The 19,519-nt window shown below is 39.3% G+C and overlaps 1 long non-coding RNA gene across 1 annotated transcript in view; it reads right to left on the reverse strand.

Annotated features, from left to right (window-relative positions):
• The window catches only part of LOC131381528 (uncharacterized), a 35,850-nt gene extending 22,045 nt beyond the window's left edge, over positions 1-13,805 (reverse strand). Inside the window, exon 1 of the long non-coding RNA XR_009210341.1 lies at positions 13,401-13,805. This is a non-coding gene — a long non-coding RNA (uncharacterized LOC131381528). The remainder of the gene's footprint in view (positions 1-13,400) is intronic.
• Between the last annotated feature and the right edge of the window lie 5,714 nt (positions 13,806-19,519).

The raw sequence follows: 19,519 nt of genomic DNA on the forward strand, positions 1-19,519 counted from the left end.
GCCTGCTTTATTCTAGTCAGGCTGGCAGCTGATTAGATGGTGCCCACCCAGATTGAGGGTGGGTCTGCCACTCCCAGTCCACTGACTCAAATGTTTATCTCTTTTGGTAACACCCTCACAGACATACCCAGGAACAATACTTTGCATCCTTCAATCCAATGAAGTTGACACTCAATATTAACCATCACAGCCCCCATGTTATTGAAAACTTTTTACTAACATCATGTGAAACTAATTTACTTAACTTCCTCCTGGACTATGAAAATTTGAAATAACATAAACAATGCTACAAAGAATGTTTTTATGTATAAACTGTTGTTTGGATTTTTGATTCTTTCCATAAGATGAATTTCTAGAATTTAATACTGGATCAAGAGTAAAAACACATTTAAAATTCTTTATATGTACTGCCAAATTGCTTTCCAGATTGTACAGATTCACAGTTACCACTATAAGTGCTCACCATGCTACATCATTGACAGCATTGAGTATTATCATTTTCCATCTTTGCTAATTCCATGAGTGAAAAGGCATGTATCTTTTTCATTCGCATTTTTGTGTTACTTGTAAGAATAAATTTTCTAACACTGGTTAGTATTTTTTCTTTGATTTTTTTGAATATCTTTCTTTGTTTACCTACTACAATTTTTATGAGCTCTTCATATTTACAACTTTAATTATATTCTTGTGTTATTTTTATTGCAAACATTTTCCTAGCCTACATTTTGTCTTTTAATTTTGTTAATGATTTTACTGCTTTTTAATGTGATCAAATCTATCAATAATTTGTTTCTTCCTTTTGCTAAGCTTGCAAAGTTCATCTTTACTTGAAGATCAAAAATATATCCACCTATATACTTTCTGTAGCATTTTGTTTCAACACATTTTCAAACTCACAGAAAAGTTGCAAGAATAGCTTGAATAACTCATCTATTCTTTAGCAAGATGCATTAACTTTTAACATTTTGCCACATTTGCTTTATCATCTCTTACTCCGTCTCATGTATGTGCATGTAATTTATTTTTCTAAACTATTTGAGAGTAGATTGCTACAACATGACCCTTTGCTCCTTGATAAATGAATGTTCATTTTCTAAGACCAAGAATATTTGGTTTACATACTACAGAACAGTTTTCAAATTCAGAGAATTTAATGTTGATACCATATTTTTACCTTATCTGCAGTCTATATTTCAATCTTTTCAAATATTCTCATAACATCCCTTATGCCATTTTTCCCCCTCAGGTACAGGATCCACTTAAGATCATGTATTGTATTTACTTGCCATGTCTCTTTGGTCTCCCTTCATCTGGAGGAATTTCTCAGCTTTTCTATATCTTTCATGATATTTTAATTTTCGAATAATGCAAGTGAGTTATATCATAGAATATCCTCAATTTGAGTTTATCTGTTTCCTCAAGAGTAGATTCAGGTTACACATCCCCAGTAATGTTTTTATCCTTCTCATGGTATCACATCTAGAAGCACACGATATTCATCTACCCTCACTGGTGATTTTAATTTTGATTACCCGGTCACGGTATTGTAAGGTCTTTCTTCTGTGTAATTAGGGATTTTTCTTTTGTAATTAGTAACAATCCATAGGAAGATACATTGAGAGCAAGCAAATATCATCTTCATCATACTTTCCCCATAGATTTAGCATCCGTGGGTGACTTGCTCCAACCAATCTCTACCATACAGTTACAAAATGCTGATTTTCCAACTCCACTTCTTCCTCTACACTTAGTGGACAGAAGAGTCCTCTAATCTTCCATTCATTCACTCATTTATCTATTTTTATCACTATGTATTCATAGATTTCTTTTTTATTCAATGTTTATTCTATTCTTAAAATTGATTTTAAATCTTTGGTCTGCTTTGTTAATTTTTAGCACAGTTGATTTTATTATTATGAAAAAGCTTTATTCTTTGAGAATTTGTGCTACTGTAATTTCAAAATATTTTCATAATTATTATTCATTTTATCTTCATTTGAACTGTCTACTGCTACATAACAAACCCTTCCACAAGTCTAGTGGCTTAACACAACAACAATTTATTATTTCTCACAATCTCACTCATGCAGCCTCAGTTAACTATAGGAAGATCCTGGAGGGTCTCACTCACATGCCAGGGTGGTTAGCTGGGTCTCTGTCACCACAAGCTCTTGCCTAGGCCTCTCTGCATGGTGATTTCAGGGTTCTACGAGGGCAAGAGTGGAAGCTGCCAGGCTACTTGAGGTCTTGCTTGGAAGTCAAATGTCACTTCAATTCATTAGAACAATTCACCAGGCCAGCCCAGATTCAAGAGGCAAGGAGATGTATTATTCCTCCTGATGGGAGGAGATGCAGAGTACTTGTAGCCATCTTTAATTCACCGCAGTCCCAATAGTAATCCCAAAAATGAAGACAGCTGGTTATTATCATTTGTCTTTAACAGATGAGGAAACTGAGGTACAGAGAGGTACATCAATATAGTATAAAGCAGTGTCACTTTGAAAATGGACTGCACTCCAACAACATTAATATGAAAATTCTCAGATCCCACCCCAGGCCTACTAAGCTAGTATAGAGATACTATCTCCATACTATGTTATTACTGTAATAATAGAGATACTATAGAAATAGATACTATAGTATCATTCCACAATAATACAGATGCTATGCCTAGGAATAGATACCAGGAATCTGAACGTTAATAAACTCTTTAGGTGACTCTTATGCACCCTAGGGTTAGCGAAGCAGTGATACCAGAACAAATGAATTGGAAGTGAGTGAAATCACACTCATGGTCCAGCCTTGCCACCTCCTAGCAGGGTGACCCTAAGTAGATCATGTACCCTTTCAGAAGTTCAGTTTTTCTTATTGGAAAAAAAACTGCTAATAATATCTGCTTTGCCTTCTCCAGCAGCCTAATATGAATATCAAGAGATGTTGCATGGAAAAGCAGGCAGTGCAATAATGATGAATACAGTAATATTGTCCAAGATTAAATAATGTATTAGTAAGAGAATTAAGACTAAAACAGCTGCTTTTCTGGTCTTAAATCTCTTTAGGAGCAAACACTAATTGGGCCAGAAGCTTTTTAGCCTTTCCTAGATCTTCAGAGCTACAGCAAACTGCAATACTAATTACAAAGAGCAGGCAAGGAGTCAAGTATGATGTGCTTTCAATGAAATAAAAAATCCCTTTTCTCTCCTCTCTTCTTCCTCAGTGGCACAGTCCACTTCATTCCCTAAACAAGCTCACAGACCATCACAGCAGGGCATGGCCATCTTCCTTTTCATGGGAAAGGATTATTGAGTGGGAAGTGCTCAAGATGAGTGAGTGTTACTGGGGAGTAGGAGGTGGAGTGACAATCCTGGCCTAGATTGTGTTTTTCAAGTTTGATGCATGTCAGTGAAATGGCATCTACAGCCTGCTGAAGCTTTTGGAGAGTCAGAATTTGAGAGCTTGTGGGTGAGAAATTGCAATCTCTCCCTGATTATTCACCTCCTCCAATCTATATGTTTAATGCACCCACTCTCAATCTAATCTTCCCTGCAAGCAATTTTCTAAATTTCAAAAAGCTGGTTGCTGTCTTCTCAACTGTCTCCATCTTCCTCAAACTCATCCTAATGTAGAAAGGAGGTAGGAAAGTTTAGATAATTCCCTCATCCTACTTAACCATAAACCTAATTTTCCAAGCGAGAAAAAAGGTGATGTATCCAGGCATTAAAAAGAAGTACCACCTATTAAAAAAAAAGGCAGCATGTATTTCCTGGGTTCAAAGCCCAGCTCCATCCATCCTTTAATGACCTTTGGCACTTACTCTGTTCCTTTCCTCTTCTGTAAATTGAGAATGATGATTATAACACAGAAATATTATGAGTTAAAACATGTGAAGCCCTTAGAGCAATGTCTGCCATATGAAATGACATGGAGCATTATAGATTTTTCTACACCGTACTAGATTACCACAGCAACTGCCTATCTGGTCTCCCACTTTTAATCTTTCTTTGCATCTCATCCATCCTCCTATGATGAACCTTTCTCAATCGCTGTTAAGTCCTCCTTCCCCCAATTTAAAGAATGTATTACCCATTGCATGCACTACAAACTCCCTGGCTTACCATTTAAGATACTCTTCTCATCAGGCCCTTTAACTCTATTCAACCACGTTACCCAATATCTCTACAACACAGTTTCTTACCCTCAATGCTATTGAAATTTGGGGCTAGATAATTCTTTGTAGTGGAGGGGCTGTTCTGTACATCTCATCAGCGATGTTTAGCAGCATCCCTACCTCTACCCACTAGATGCCAGGAGCAACCTTCAACTGTGACAACCAAATAAGTTTCCAGATATTGCACAATGTCCTCTAGGAAATAAAAATCTCCCCCTAGCTGAGAATCACTGCTCTAAAGACCCCTCTCTATTGCTATGCTTTCCTTATCATTTCTGAAATGTGCCTGAACTGATCTCATTTAGGTTCCTTTTCTCAAAGAATGTTACTTTTTTAAATTTGGCATAATATACATAACATAAAGTTTACCATTTTAAGTGTACAGCTCAGCGGCATTAAGTACATTCACATTGCTATGAAATCATCACCACCATCTATCTCCAGAACTTTTTGATCTTCCTAAACTAAACTCCTTACTCATTAAACAGTAACTCTCATTCCCCCTTCTTCCAGCCCCTGGCAACCACCATGCTACTTTTTGTCTCTGTGAATTTGACTACTTTAGGTATCTCTCAGAGATAAGCATCATAGAATAGTTGTCTTTTCATGTCTGCTTTATTTCACCTAGAATAATATCTGCAAGGCTTATCTGTATTACAGAAGGTGTCAAAGTTTCATTCTTTTTTGTTATTTATTTATATTGTATTATATTTTAAGTTCTGGGATACATGGGCAGAACGTGCAGGTTTGTTACATAGGTATACACGTTCCATGGTGGTTTGCTGCAGCCATCAACCTGTCATCCACATTAAGTATTTCTCCGAATGCTATCCCTCCCTTATCCCCCCACACCCCAACAGGCCCTGGTATGTGATGTTCCCTCCCTGTGTCCATGTGTTCTCACTGTTCAACTCCCATTTATGAGTGAGAACACACAGTGTTTGGTTTTCTGTTCCTGTGTTAGTTTGCTGAGAATGATGGTTTCCAGCTTCATCCATGTCCCTGCAAAGGACATGAGCTCATCCTTTTTTATGGCTGCATAATATTCCATGGTGTATATGTGCCACATTTTCTTAATCCAGTCTATCATTGATGGGCATTTGGGTTGGTTCCAAGTCTTTGTTATTGTGAACAGCGCTGCAATAAACATACATGTGCATGTGGCTTTATAGTAGAATGATTTATAATCCTTTGGGTATATACCTAGTAATGGGATGGCTGGGTCAAATGGTATTTCTGGTTCTAGATCCTTGAGGAATCACCACACTGTCTTCCCCAATGGTTGAACTAATTTATACTCCCACCAACAGTGTAAAAGCGTTTCGATTGCTTCACATCCTCTCCAGCATCTGTTGTTTCCTGACTTTTTAATGATGGCCATTCTAACTGGTGTGAGATGGTATCTCATTGTGGTTTTGATTTGCATTTCTCTAATGACCAGTGATGATGTGCTTTTTTTCATATGTTTTTTGGCTGCATAAATGTCTTCTTTTGAGAAGTGTCTGTTCATATCCTTTGCCCACTTTTTTCTTGTAAATTTCTTTAAGTTCTTTGTAGATTCTGGATAGTAGCCCTTTGTCAGATGGATAGATTGCAAAAATTTTCCCCCATTCTGTAGGTTGCTGTTTCACTCTGATGATAGTTACTTTTGCTGTGCAGAAGCTCTTTAGTTTAATTAGATCTCATTTGTCAATTTTGGCTTTTGTTACCATTGCTTTTGGTGTTTTAGTCATGAAGTTTTTGCCCATGCCTATGTCCTGAATGGTATTGCCTAGGTTTTCTTCTAGGGTTTTTATGGTTTTAGGACTTACGTTTAGTATTTAACCCATCTTGAGTTAATTTTTGTATAAGGTGTAAGGAAGGGACCCAATTTCAGTTTTCTGCATATGGCTAGCCAGTTTTCCCAACACCATTTATTAAATAGGGAATCTTTTCCTCATTGCTTGTTTTTGTCAGGTTTGTCAAAGATCAGATGGCTGTAGATGTGTGGCATTATTTTTGAGGCGTCTGTTCTCTTCCATTGGTTTATATGTCTGTTTTGGTACCAGTACCATGCTGTTTTGGTTACTGTAGACTTGTAGTATAGTTTGAAGTCAGGTAGCGTGATGCCTCCAGCTTTGTTCTTTTGCTTAGGATTGTCTTGGCTATATGGGCTCTTTTTTGGTTCCATATGAAATTTAAAGTAGTTTTTTCTAATTCTGTGAAAAAAGTCAATGGTAGCTTGATGGGAATAGCATTGAATCTATAAATTACTTTGGGCAGTATGGCCATTTTCACAATATTGATTCATCCTATCCATGAGCATGGAATGTTTTTCCATTTGTTTGTGTCCTCTCTTATTTCCTTGAGCAGTGGTTTTGTAGTTCTCATTGAAGAGGTCCTTCAGGTCCCTTGTAAGTTGTATTCCTAGGTATTTTATTCTCTTTGTAGGAATTGTGAATGGGAGTTCACTCAGGATTTGGCTCTCTGTTTGTCTATTATTGATGTATAGGAATGTTTGTGATTTTTGCACATCAATTTTGTAACCTGAGATTTTGCTGAAGTTGCTTATCAGCTTAAGGAGATTTGGGGCTGAGATGATGGGATTTTCGAAATATACAATTATGTCATCTGCAAACAGAGGCAATTTGACTTCCTCTCTTCCTATTTGGATACCCTTCATTTCTTTCTCTTGCCTGATTGCTCTGGCCAGAAGTTCTAATACTATGTTGAATAGGAGTGGTGAGAGAGGGCATCCTTGCCTTGTGCTAGTTTTCAAAGGGAATGCTTCCAGCTTTTGCCCATTCAGTATGATATAGGCTGTGGGTTTGTCATAAATAGTCTTATTATTTTGAGATATGTTCCATCAATACATAGTTTATTGAGAGTTTTTAGCATGAATAGGTGTTGAATTTTATCAAAGGCCTTTTCTGCATCTACTGAGATAATCATGTGGTTATTGTCTTTGGTTCTGTTTATGTGATTGATTGTGTTTATTTATTTGCATATGTTGAACCAGCCTTGTATCCCAGGGTTGAAGCCAACTTGATCGTGGTGGGTAAGCTTTTTGATGTGCTGCTGGATTCAGTTTGCCAGTATTTTTTTGAGGATTTTCACATAGAAGTTCATCAGAGATATTGGCCTGAAATTTTCTTTTTTTGTTGTGTCTCTGCCAGGTTTTGGTATCAGAATGATGCTGGCCTCAGGCCCTCTTTTTGTATTGTCTGGAATAGTTTCAGAAGGAATGGTACCAGATCCTCTTTGTATCTCTGGTAGAATTCGACTGTGAATCTGGTCCTGGGCTTTTTTGGTTGGTAGGCCATTAATTACTGCCTCAATTTCAGAACTTGTTATTGGTCTATTCAGAGATTCGACTTCTTCCTGGCTTAGTCTTGGGAGCATGTATGTGTCCAGGAATTTATCCATTTCTTCTAGATTTTCTAATTTATTTGTGTGGAGGTGTTTATAGTATTCTCTGATGGTAGTTTGTATTTCTGTGATCAGTGGTAATATCCCCTTTGTCATTTGTTATTGTGTCTATTTGATTCTTCTCTATTTTCTTCTTTATTAGTCTGGCTAGTGGTCTATTTATTTTGTTAATCTTTTCAAAAAACCAGCTCCTGGATTCATTGATTTTTTGAAGGGATTTTGTGTCTATCTCCTTCATTTCTGCTCTGATCCTAGTTATTTCTTGTCTTCTGCTAGCTTTTGCATTTGTTTGATCTTGCTTCTCTAGTTCTTTTAATTGTGATGTTAGGGTGTCGATTTTAGATCTTTCCTGCTTTCTCCTGTGGGCATTTAGTGCTATAAATTTCCCTCTAGCTGTGTCCCAGAGATTCTGGTATGTTGTGTCTTTGCTCTCATCGGTTGCAAAGAACTTATTTATTTCTGTCTTAATTTCGTTATTTATCCAGTAGTCATTCAGGAGCAGGTTGTTCAGTTTCCATGTAGTTGTGTGGTTTTGAGTGAGTTTCTTAATCCTGAGTTCTAATTTGATTGCACTGTGGTCTGAGAAACTGTTTGTTATTATTTCCATTCTTTTGCATTTGCTGAGGAGTGTTTTACTTCCAATTATGTGGTCAATTTTAGAATAAGTGCAATGTAGTGCTGAGAAGAATGTATATTCTCTTGATTTGGGGTGAAGAGTTCTGTAGATGTCTATTAGGTTTGCTTGGTCTCGAGCTGAGTTCAAGTCCTGAATATCCTTGTTAATTTTCTGTCTCATTGATCTAATATTGATAGTAGGGTGTTAAAGTCTCCCACTATTATTGTGTGGGAGTCTAAGTCTCTATGTAGGTCTCTAAGAACTTGCTTTATGAATCTGGGTGCTCCTATATTAGGTGCATATATATTTATGATAGTTAGCTGTTTTTGTTGCATTATTCCCTTTACCATTATGTAACACCCTTCTTTGTCTTTTTTATCTTTGTTGGTTTAAAGTCTGTTTTATCAAAGACTAGGATTGCAACTCCTCCTTTTTTAAATTTTTTGATTTCCATTTGCTTGGTAAATATTCCTCCATCCCTTTATTTCAAGCTTATGTGCGTCTTTGCACATGAGATGGGTCTCCTGAATACAGCACACTGATGGGTCTTGACTCTTTATCCAATTTGCCAGTCTGTGTCTTTTAATTGGGCATTTAGCCCATTTACATTTAAGGTTATTATTGCTATGTGTGAATTTGATCTTGTCATTATGATGCTAGCTGGTTATTTTGCCTGTTAGTTGATGCAGTTTCTTTATAGTGTTGGTGGTCTTTATTTGGTATGTTTTTGCAGTGGCTGGTACCAGTTTTTCCTTTCCATATTTAGTGCTTCCTTCGGGAGCTCTTGTAAGGCAGGCCTGGTGGTGAGACAAAAATCTCTCAGCATTTACTTGTCTGTAAAGGATTTTATTTCTCCTTCACTTACAAAGCTTAGTTTGGCTGGATGTGAAATTCTGGGTTGAAAATTCTTTTTTTTTTTTAAGAATGCTGAATATTGGCCCCTACTCTCTTCTGGCTTTTAGGGTTTCTGCAGAGAGATCTGCTGTTAGTCTGATGGGCTTCGCTTTGTTGGTAACCCAACCTTTCTCTCTGGGTGCCCTTAACATTTTTTCCTTCATTTCAGCCTTGGTGAATCTGATGATTATGTGTCTTGGGGTTGGGGTTGCTCTTCTCGAGAAGTATCTTTTTTTTTTATTATTATTATACTTTAGGTTTTAGGGTACTTGTGCACAATGTGCAGGTTTGTTACATATGAATCCATGTGCCATGTTGGTTTGCTGCACCCATTAACTCGTCATTTAGCATTAGGTATATCTCCTAATGCTGTCCCTCCCCCCTCCCCCCACCCCACAACAGTACCCAGAGTGTGATGTTCCCCTTCCTGTGTCCATGAGTTCTCATTGTTCAATTCCCACCTATGAGTGAGAACATGCGGTGTTTGGTTTTTGTCCTTGTGATAGTTTACTGAGAATGATGTTTCCCAGTTTCATCCATGTCCCTACAAAGGACATGAACTCATCATTTTTTATGGCTGCATAGTATTTCATGGTGTATACGTGCCACATTTTCTTAATCCAGTCTATCGTTGTTGGACATTTGGGTTGGTTCCAAGTCTTTGCTATTGTGAATAGTGCCGCAATAAACATACGTGTGCATGTGTCTTTATAGCAGCATGATTTATAGTCCTTTGGGTCTATACCCAGTAATGGGATGGCTGGGTCAAATGGTATTTCTAGTTCGAGATCCCTGAGGAATCGCCACACTGACTTCCACAATGGTTGAACTAGTTTACAGTCCCACCAACAGTGTAAAAGTGTTCCTATTTCTCCACATCCTCTCCAGCACCTGTTGTTTTTGTGGTGTTCCCTGTATTTCCTGAATTTGAATGTTGGCCTGTCTTGCTAGGTTGGGGAAGTTCTCCTGGATAATATCCTGAAGAGTGTTTTCCAAGTTGGTTACATTCTCCCCGTCACTTTCAGGTAACTAATCAAACATAGGTTTGGTCTTTTCACATAGTCCCATATTTCCTGGAGGCTCTGTCTTTTCCTTTTCATTCTTTTTTCTCTAATATTGTCTTCATGCTTTATGTCATTAAGTTGATCTTCAATCTCTGACATCCTTTCAAATTCTGCTTGATCGATTTGGCTACTGATACTTGTGTGTGCTTCACAAAGTTCTCATGCTGTGATTCGCAGCTCCATCAGGCCATTTATGTTCTTCTCTAAACTGGTTATTCTAGTTAGCAATTCTTCTAACCTTTTATCAAGGTTCTTAGCTTCCTTGCATTGGGTTAGAACATGCTCCTTTAGCTCAGAGGAATTTGTTATTACCCACCTTCTGAAGCCTACTTCTGTCAATTCATCAAGCTCATTTTCCATCCCTTGCTGGTGAGGAGTTGTGATCCTTTGGAGGAGAAGAGGCCTTCTGGTTTTTGGAGTTTTCAGCTTTTTTGCACTGGTTTTTCCTCATCTTTGTGGATTTATCTACCTTTGGTCTTTGATGTTGGTGACTTTTGGACGGGGTTTGTGTGGACATCCTGTTTGTTGATGTTGATGCTATTCCTTTCTGTTTGTTAGTTTTCCTTCTAACAGTCAGGTCCCTCTGCTGCAGGTCTGCTGGAGGTCCACTCCAGAACCTGTTTGCCTGGGGTATCACCAGTGGAGACTGCAGAATAGCAGACTGCTGCCTGTTCCTTCCTCTGGAAGTTTTGTCCCAGAGGGGCATTCACCAAATGCCAGCTGGAACTCTCCTGTGTGAGGTGTCTGTCGACCCTGGCTGGGAAGTGTCTCCCAGTCAGTAGGCACAGGGGTCAGGGACCCACTTGAGGATGCAGTCTGTCCCTTAGCAGAACTCGAGCTCTGTGCTGGGAGATCTGCTGCTCACTTCAGAGTCACCAGGGAGGAACTTTTAAGTCTGCTGAAGCTGCGTCCACAGCCACCCCTTCCCCCAGGTGCTCTATCCCAGGCAGATGAAAGTTTTATCTATAAGCCCCTGACTGGGGCTGCTGCCTTTCTTTCAGAGATGCCCTGCCCAGAGAGGAAGAATCTAGAGAGGCAGTCTGGCTACAGTGGCTTTGCCAAGCTGCAGTGGGCTCCGCCCAGTTCAAACTTTCAGGCAGCTTTGTCTACATGGTGAAGGGAAAACCACCTACTCAAGTCTCAGTAATGGCAGACACCCCTCCCCCAACCAAGCTCGAGTGTCCCAGGTCGACTTCAGACTACTGTGCTGGCAGTGAGAATTTCAAGCCAGCAGATCTTAGCTTGCTGGGCTCCATGGGCTTCAGCCCCCTTTCCAGTGGAGTGAACGGATCTGCCTCACTGGCATTCCAGGCGCCACTAGGGTATGAAAAAAAAAAAACTCCTGCAGCTAGCTCAGCGTCTGCCCAAACGGCCACCCAGTTTTGTGCTTGAAACCCAGAGCCCTGGTGGGGTAGGCACCCAAGGGAATCTCCTGGTCTGTGGGTTGCAAAGACAATGGGAAAAGCGTGGTATCTGTGCGACAGCTACGTCCCTCATGGCACAGTCCCTTACAGCTTCCCTTGGCTAGGGGAGGGAGTTCCCTGACCCCTTGCACTTCCTGGGTGAGATGATGCCCCACCCTGCTTTGGCTAGCCCTCCGTGAGCTGCACCCACTGTCTAACCAGTGCCAATGAGATGAGCTGTGTACCTCAGTTGGAAATGCAGAAACCACCCACCTTCTGCATTGATCTTGCTAGGAGCTGCAGACTGGAGCTGTTCCTACTTGGCCATCTTCAGTCTGAGATCCTCAGTTTCGTTCCTTTTTCTTTTTTTTTTTTTTTTTTTGTCACCCAGGCTGGAGTGTAGTGGTACGATCTCAGCTCATTGCAACCTCCACCTCCCAGGTTCAGGCAATTCTCTGCCTCAGCCTCCCAAGCAGCTGGGATTACAGGTGCCTGTCACCATGCCCAGCTAATTTTTTTATTTTTAGTAGAGACGAGGCTTCACCATTTTGGCCAGACTGGTCTTGAACTCCTGACCTTGTGATCCACCTGCCTTGGCCTCCCAAAGTGTGGGGATTACAGGCGTGAGCCACCATGCCTGGCCAATTTCATTCCTTTTTAAGGCCGAATAATATTCCATTGTATGTATAGAGCATGTATTGTTTACCATTCATCTGTCAAGGGATATTTGGTTCATCTCCAACTTTGGCTATTGTGATATGCTGCTATAAACATGAGTGTACAAATATCTGTTTGTGCCTCTGCTTTCAGTTCTCTTAGGTATATACCCAGAAGTGAAACTGCTAGATCATAAAGTAATTCTGTTTAATTTTTTGCTGAATCATCATACTGTTTTCCACAGCAGCTGCACGATTTTACATTCCCACTAACAATGCATTGGAATAACTTCAAGTAACTTCATACCCATTCTCACTGACAGTTTTAGCTTCTGTTTTTTTAATAATAGCCATCCTAATGCATATGAAGTGATTTTGATTTGCATTGAGATTTTGATTTGCCTTTCCCTAATGATTAGTGACTTTGAGCATTTTTTTATGTGTATATTGGCCATCTGTATATCTTCTTTAGAGAAATCTCTATTCAATTCTTTGCCTATTTTTTAATCAAGTTGCTTGGTTTTTTGTTGTTTATTTGTAGGAGTTCTTTATTTATTCGGGATATTAATCCCTTATAAGATATATAATCCACAAATATTTTCTCCCATGCCATCGATTACCTCTTCACACTGTTGGTAGGGTCTTTTGATGCACAGATGTTCAAAGTATATTGTTTTAATTTTAAAAAGCTAAATTAAAATTAAAATTAGATTTTAAATTAAAAACAGAAAGTCCTTGAAAGAGCTGTCCAGCCAGGTGTGGTGGCTTATACCTATAATCCTAGAACTTTGGCAGGGCCAATGCAGGAGGATTGCTTGAGCACAGGAGTTTGAGATCAGCTTGAGAAAAATAGTGAGAACCCATCTCTACAGGAAAAAAAAAAAAAAAGCCAAAAAAATTAGCCAGGTATGCTGGCACATGCATCTCGTCCTAGCTACGTGAGAGACATAGGTGGGAAGATGGATTAAGCCCAGGAATTCGAGGCTCCAGTGAGCCATCATCACACTGCTGCACTCCAGCCAGGTGACAGAGCAAGGTGCTATCTCTAAAAATAAAGAAAGAGCTGTCCTCAAACAAACATAAACCTGCAATATGTAATTTAGTACTACCTGCGTAAAGCATGTATTGATTTTTTGTTACTGCTCTAATAAATTACCACAAATGTAGTGGCTTAAAACACTATAAACTTACCATCTTACAGTTCTGTAGGTCAGAGTTCTGAAATGGGTCTTTCAGGGCTAAAATTAAGGTGTCAGTGAGGCTGCATTTCTTCTGGAGGGTCTAGAGGAGAATATGTCTTCTTGCCTCTTCCAGCTCCTAGAAACCAACCATATTTCTTGGCTCATGGCCCCTTCTTCCATCTTCAAAGCCAGCAACTTTGCTTTGCTCTCTGACCATTCTTCCATAGCCACGTCTCCCTCTGACTCTCATCTCAGAGGAAAGGTTCTTCTAAGAACTCATTTGATGAAGTTGGGCTTACTCAAACAATCCAGGATGATCTCCCCATCTCAAGGTCCTCAACCGTTCTCACACCTGCAAAGTTCCTTTTGCCATATAAAGTAACATATTCACAGGTTCCAGAGATTCAAATGTGGATGTCTTGGAGACTCCCTTTTTCTTCCTGCCACAAAGAGTAAAAAAAAATATGAAGCATAGGTAAACCTGGAATTGGTGTTGTTATATGACTTTCTGAACACATTTTCTCTCTCTCATCTCAACTGAGCAGCATGGTAACTGCATCCTCTGGACTTGTGGATGCTAAGTGAATTTCTATAGACTCTCATGACCATCTGCTTTACTGACCAAGATATTTTATGAATTCACACTCTCTTTTCTGATTTAGAATAATCAATATCAGAAACAGATGGGGTGAAATCTTCTGAAGTTTCTTCACAACTAAAGTTATCATAACTAAAGTTTGTCATACATGAAACAAAGGAAGTTAGAAAAATCTAGAAAACTTGAAATGCTACCTCCAGATTAAGTTTAGTATATACACTATAAATATATCCAGTACTCATAGAAAGTATGCTAATTACCTATATAAGTATATAATAGATGTTCAACCAAAAGTAGACAGTGGGATTCTCCCTTAAGTATTCATACCCCAGAGATGCCTGGCACTAGACAATGGAGACAGAACCATCATATGTAATTTTATAGGTTGTTTTCAGCACAAAGTTCCTAAAATCCCTCTTCTGCTCCATCCCTAATCCATGCCCCCAGAACCATAGAGAAGACAGCGTATTAGTCCGTTTTCATGCTGCTGATAGACATACCTGAGACTGGGCAATTAAAAAAAAAGGTTTAATTGGACTTGTATTTCCACATGGCTGGGGAATCCTCACAATCATGGCAGAAAGCAAGGAGCAGCAAGTCATGTCTTACATGGATGGCAGTAGGCAAAGAGAGAGCTTGTATAGGGAAACTCCACCTTATAATACTGTCAGATCTTGTGAGACTTATCTGCTATCATGAGAACAGCATGGGAAAGACCTGCCCCCATGATTCAGTTACCTCCCACTGGGTCCCTCCCACAACACATGAGAATTCTGGGAGCTACAAGAGGAGATTTGGGTGGGGACATGGAGCCAAACCGTATCAGATGGATAACCTTTTTCCCGGTTTTCACAAAGCTTTTGTATAAGCTTGGTGGCCTGACTTGGAGGACATTGGGTAAGAAAGGAGAAACACCCTTAGCAGCTCCTTACTGGGACACACAGTTAGATATCTTCAGGACCCTAAGAGAGGCTCAACATACACTTTCCAAAGTATTCTGCTTCATGGCCAGAAGAGTATGGAGTAGCCAACAGTGATATATAACTCCTATCCCTAGACATATAGCTGAAATATTCTGTGCAGAGTCAAGCTCACAGTCTCCATATGTAGACATCAGTCTTTCATGGCCTCCACCTTAGCTTCCATCATCCCATTCTATATCCATTTTGGCCAGGTCTACCATGAACTGTTCGTTTTAATTCAATGGTCCCTTTACCAACCAATACAGATAGAGCACCAAATATAGCTGCTTTCTGAGAGAAAACATCAGCTTATCTAAAATAGGCCCCAAAAGTGACAAGGGGATCCACCAAAGTAAACCCCACTTACATAAAGCCAATCCTTTTTAAGCTTCTCATTTTATCAAAACATATTTGACTAATCTCAACATCAGTCAGTTTAGAACTACAGGCTAGCCACTAAGTCAGGAGACATAGGTTAAGAAATGACTGGTTAATAGTAAAATACATATAAAATAACGTTATTATGTTTCCAGACTTTATTGTTACCCTGTACACAAGCAGAGAGGTAGTGAGGTGGGGTGGGGGAGGAAACAATGAGTCAGAGAGAGAGAAAGATGCATTAGAAACCACCCAGCATAACCTCATATACAAAGATAAAATTCATCATCATCAAAAGAATTCTCTGAGATGCTTTTTGTTAAGAGCCCACAATTTGCTTTTTCCCATGCAAAAATCCACTATTCAAACACTGACAAACAATATCTAAGAATCCCTAGTGGAGATAATGCTGTACCATTGGCCTGTCATTCATTTTAAGGACTTTTTATTGTAGAATAGGGAAGAGCTGATAGAAATGATATGGTTCTGTAGAAATAAATATTTTAGTAAAATCACACACATTTCTGCAGATCCATACACTGAATGTCTGTTTCTTTTAGAAAATCAAATACAAATGAATGTTGTTGGAAAGAAATGTATTGGAATTCCTTTTCAAAATCTTTCTTTTCCTTTTGTATACATCTTAGAAGAAATGAAATGCTATCCCTTACAGAGGCAGTGAAGTGAGAGCCTGTCTAATGAGTCTAGGATTTTGAGTAAAAGTACACTGTAGCACAATATTCACAATGAACAAATAAAGATGCAGTTTGCAATCTGCCTGGTTAAGATTACCAGGCTCGTGTGCAGCCTCTCCCCAGTGCATGTGGTCATATCTCTAAGCACAGCAGATTTCCTACCATGTCCTGAGTTTTCTGAACTTCAGTCCTTTGGACAGACTTCCCACTATCTGTAATCCCCTTTTCCCCTTATCAACCTGACAAACTCCCATTTATCAATTAAGGCCCAGCTGACATGCCATTTCTTATTAGTTTCCCTGACCTTTTTTCTGCCTTTTCCCCTACTGTGACTAAAGAATTATTAACGGCGTTTGTGTTTCCAAGCACTTATATTATGTGTGCTTCTATTACAGCAACTATCACAACACGTTCTTACTTGTGAACGTGTACATATGCCATCCACCTCTAGGCCTAGCTTCTTCAGGAAACTTTATTCCTCATTTTTCCAGTACCCAGAGGCTAGCACGTTACATGACATAGTTTGGTGAATAGAATTGAATAGAGGAAACGTACAATAAATGAACTTTCTTTTCCCTGAGATGATATCTGTCCCAGAGAATATAGAAATATCTTTACAAGACCAATAATGAGCTTAATGGTACTTAATATCAATTATGTTCAATCTTCAATTTCAGAAATAGCTTCAGTTAGGGTTTTTTTAAACCAATGGCAGTTAAACGAAGATATTAAAGGAAATCTTATTGCAGCAATTGCTCAAGTCGAAACAGGTTTGAGAACAAATCCAATTTAAATACATGCCATTTACTTCTATTTACCTATAGGATGTTTAAAATGGAATACTTTGGGGCAGAATTATAAAAGTCTCCATCTTCAATTGTGAATTGTGATGAAGTCTTTTTTACAGCTTTTCAAACATTATACTGTGGTTGGTTATTCAAAAGTTCAAATTATCACAGATTGTTCCACAGTCATAGATTGCTAACTATAACACTTATTTAAATGAACCTATCCTCTATGGAAAGCCCTGATTCCGAAGGATTAGCTGTTGACTTCCACAAAATGACACAAATTAGGACAATTTTCCTAGGCCTTCTCTGTACAATTTCATGCTCTTGTAATGATGGCCAGCAACTCAGGGCACCAGTTGATGAAAAGAGGTGTACCTTCTCCAACTGGGGTTTTTTAAACACCTGTGGCTGCAAAGATTTTTAAAATCTTAATACTCAGCTAGTGATGTTATGGAGAAATTAGCATTTTCATAACATTTTGATGAGTTTTGGTAGACCAAAAAAATAACTAGTTTGGAGAACCACGCCAAGAATATATATCAAGGCCGTTTTTTTTTTTGTTTGTTTTTTTTTTTTGAGATGGAGTCTCACTCTGTCGCCCAGGCTGGAGTGCAGTGGCGCGATCTCGACTCACTGCAAGTTCCGCCTCCCAGGTTCACGTCATTCTCCTGCCTCAGCCTCCCGAGTAGCTGGGACTACAGGTGCCCGCCACCACACCTGGCTAATTTTTTGTATTTTTAGTGGAGACAGGTTTCACCGTGTTAGCCAGGATGGTCTCGATCTCCTGACCTCGTGAGTCGGCCGCCTCGGCCTCCCAAAGTGCTGGGATTACAGGCATGAGCCACCACGCCCGGCCTATATCAAGGACTTTTTAAATGTTCAGATGCTTTCTACTGAATTTTATCCCTAAAACTCTCCCATAAAGATCTCAATGATGCCAGACGCAGTGGCTCATGCCTGTAATCCCAGCATTTTGGAAGGCTGAGGCAAGAGGATTGCTTGAGGCTGGAAGTTTTAGACCAGCCTGGTCAACATAATGAGACCTTTTCTCTACCAAAAAAAAAAAAATTAATTAGCCAAGCATGATGTCACGTACCTGTAGTTCCAGCTACTCAGTAGGCTGGGGTGAGAGGATTACTTGAGATCAGGAATTTGAGACTACAGTGAGCTATGATCACAGCACTGCACTCCAGCCTGGGTAAACAGGTTGAGACCCTATCTATAACAAGAGAAAAATAAAAAATGAAAGGATCTCAATGGTGATGTTTCCAGGTGCTCTCTGAGTCCTTGCTGCATGTAATACTTATTTCTTTGTGCCATTTGTTTTCTGAGAGCAAGTTCATCTTCCATTTACCCAAAAGATCTCAAAACAGTGCCTATTATTTATGCGGTTGTCATGGCTGCTTTTCTGCTGGAGTCAGTTTTTCTCTCACTTGAATGGTTATGCAAGAATATTAGTCATTATTTGAATATCTTGGTCATATTTTCTTGCATTTATAGAATAACATATTCTGCTTTGTATCATTTGTAGCAGCAAACATAAAACCAGGTTTGATTTCAGAACAAATCCAATTGAGTTGTTCAGCTGATGGCATTTGAGGGAAAAGAAAAAAACTAGACTTGGAAACTGTCCCTCTGTTTTTAAATTGTATAACCCTTTATCAAAGGAAATCTTACACATATGTGAAAACAAATACTTGTCTTAAAAAGCAGAGCATCTGTGATGGGAGAAGAAGTCAAGAGCACCAGATACCAGGATGGTCCCACCTCATTCCCTCCCCTGCTGCCTGGCCTCCTCTGAACACACTATGAAAAACACTGTCCCGTGTCTTTAATTCCTTTTTTTGTGTGTGTGTGTGTGTGTGTGTGACAGAGTCTCACTCTGTTGCCCAGGCTGGAGTGCAGTGGCGCAATCTTGGCTCACTGCAACGTCCACCTCCCGGGTTCAAGCGATTCTCCTGTCTCATGTCTGTAAGTTCTTGATTGAGAGTTGAAACATTCTGGTTTTGGTTCTCTATATTTGAGTACAGAGAACTTTCATCTCAAACAGCACTTTTTGTATAGAGACCAAGAGGAATGCATAAATGGACACATTCAAGTATGTATTGCTGTTATTTTCCATTATTTGAGTTCTTAAACAAAAATGCTATTTTCCCTGATGCAGAGTTTCACTCTCTCCAGCAGTTTGGGTCTTCTGAAATGCTTGCTCCCCTTTCCATGTTATGAGAAAAAAAGAACAGAGCAGGGCAAAGATTTTGTGGTCAGAAGACCGGTATGGCAGTCCTGGTTTTGCTTTTATCACCATGTGACCTTTACTGAACATTCACCTCCTAGTGTGTTAAATGAAAGTAGCAATATTTGCCTCACAGAGTTGACATTTGTATTTGATTAAATGAAATAACATAGAAAGTGCTACATAAAAGTCCATTTCTGCTGTCCACAGTGATCTCAGGGTTGGAGAATTTTGCTGCAGGTATAAAAGATGCAAGACAATCCCTAACAGCCATTGTTTTTACCACCATGGACTGATTCTCTTTCTTTTAAAAGACAAAATATCTAGCATTATCCATTCCTAATTTTCTGGAGGAGGGAGGGGGTTGGCCTTCCTAAGAGCCCAGGGTTTGTTCAGGACCCCTAAAACTGTTTACCAAATGCACTCCCCCAATGTGCCTGAAGTCAAATTGTGAAGTGGCATTGGTCACTCA

Source organism: Hylobates moloch, unplaced genomic scaffold (genome assembly GCF_009828535.3).
Source record: "Hylobates moloch isolate HMO894 unplaced genomic scaffold, HMol_V3 SCAFFOLD_16, whole genome shotgun sequence".
In the NCBI taxonomy this organism is placed as follows: Eukaryota; Metazoa; Chordata; class Mammalia; order Primates; family Hylobatidae; genus Hylobates; species Hylobates moloch.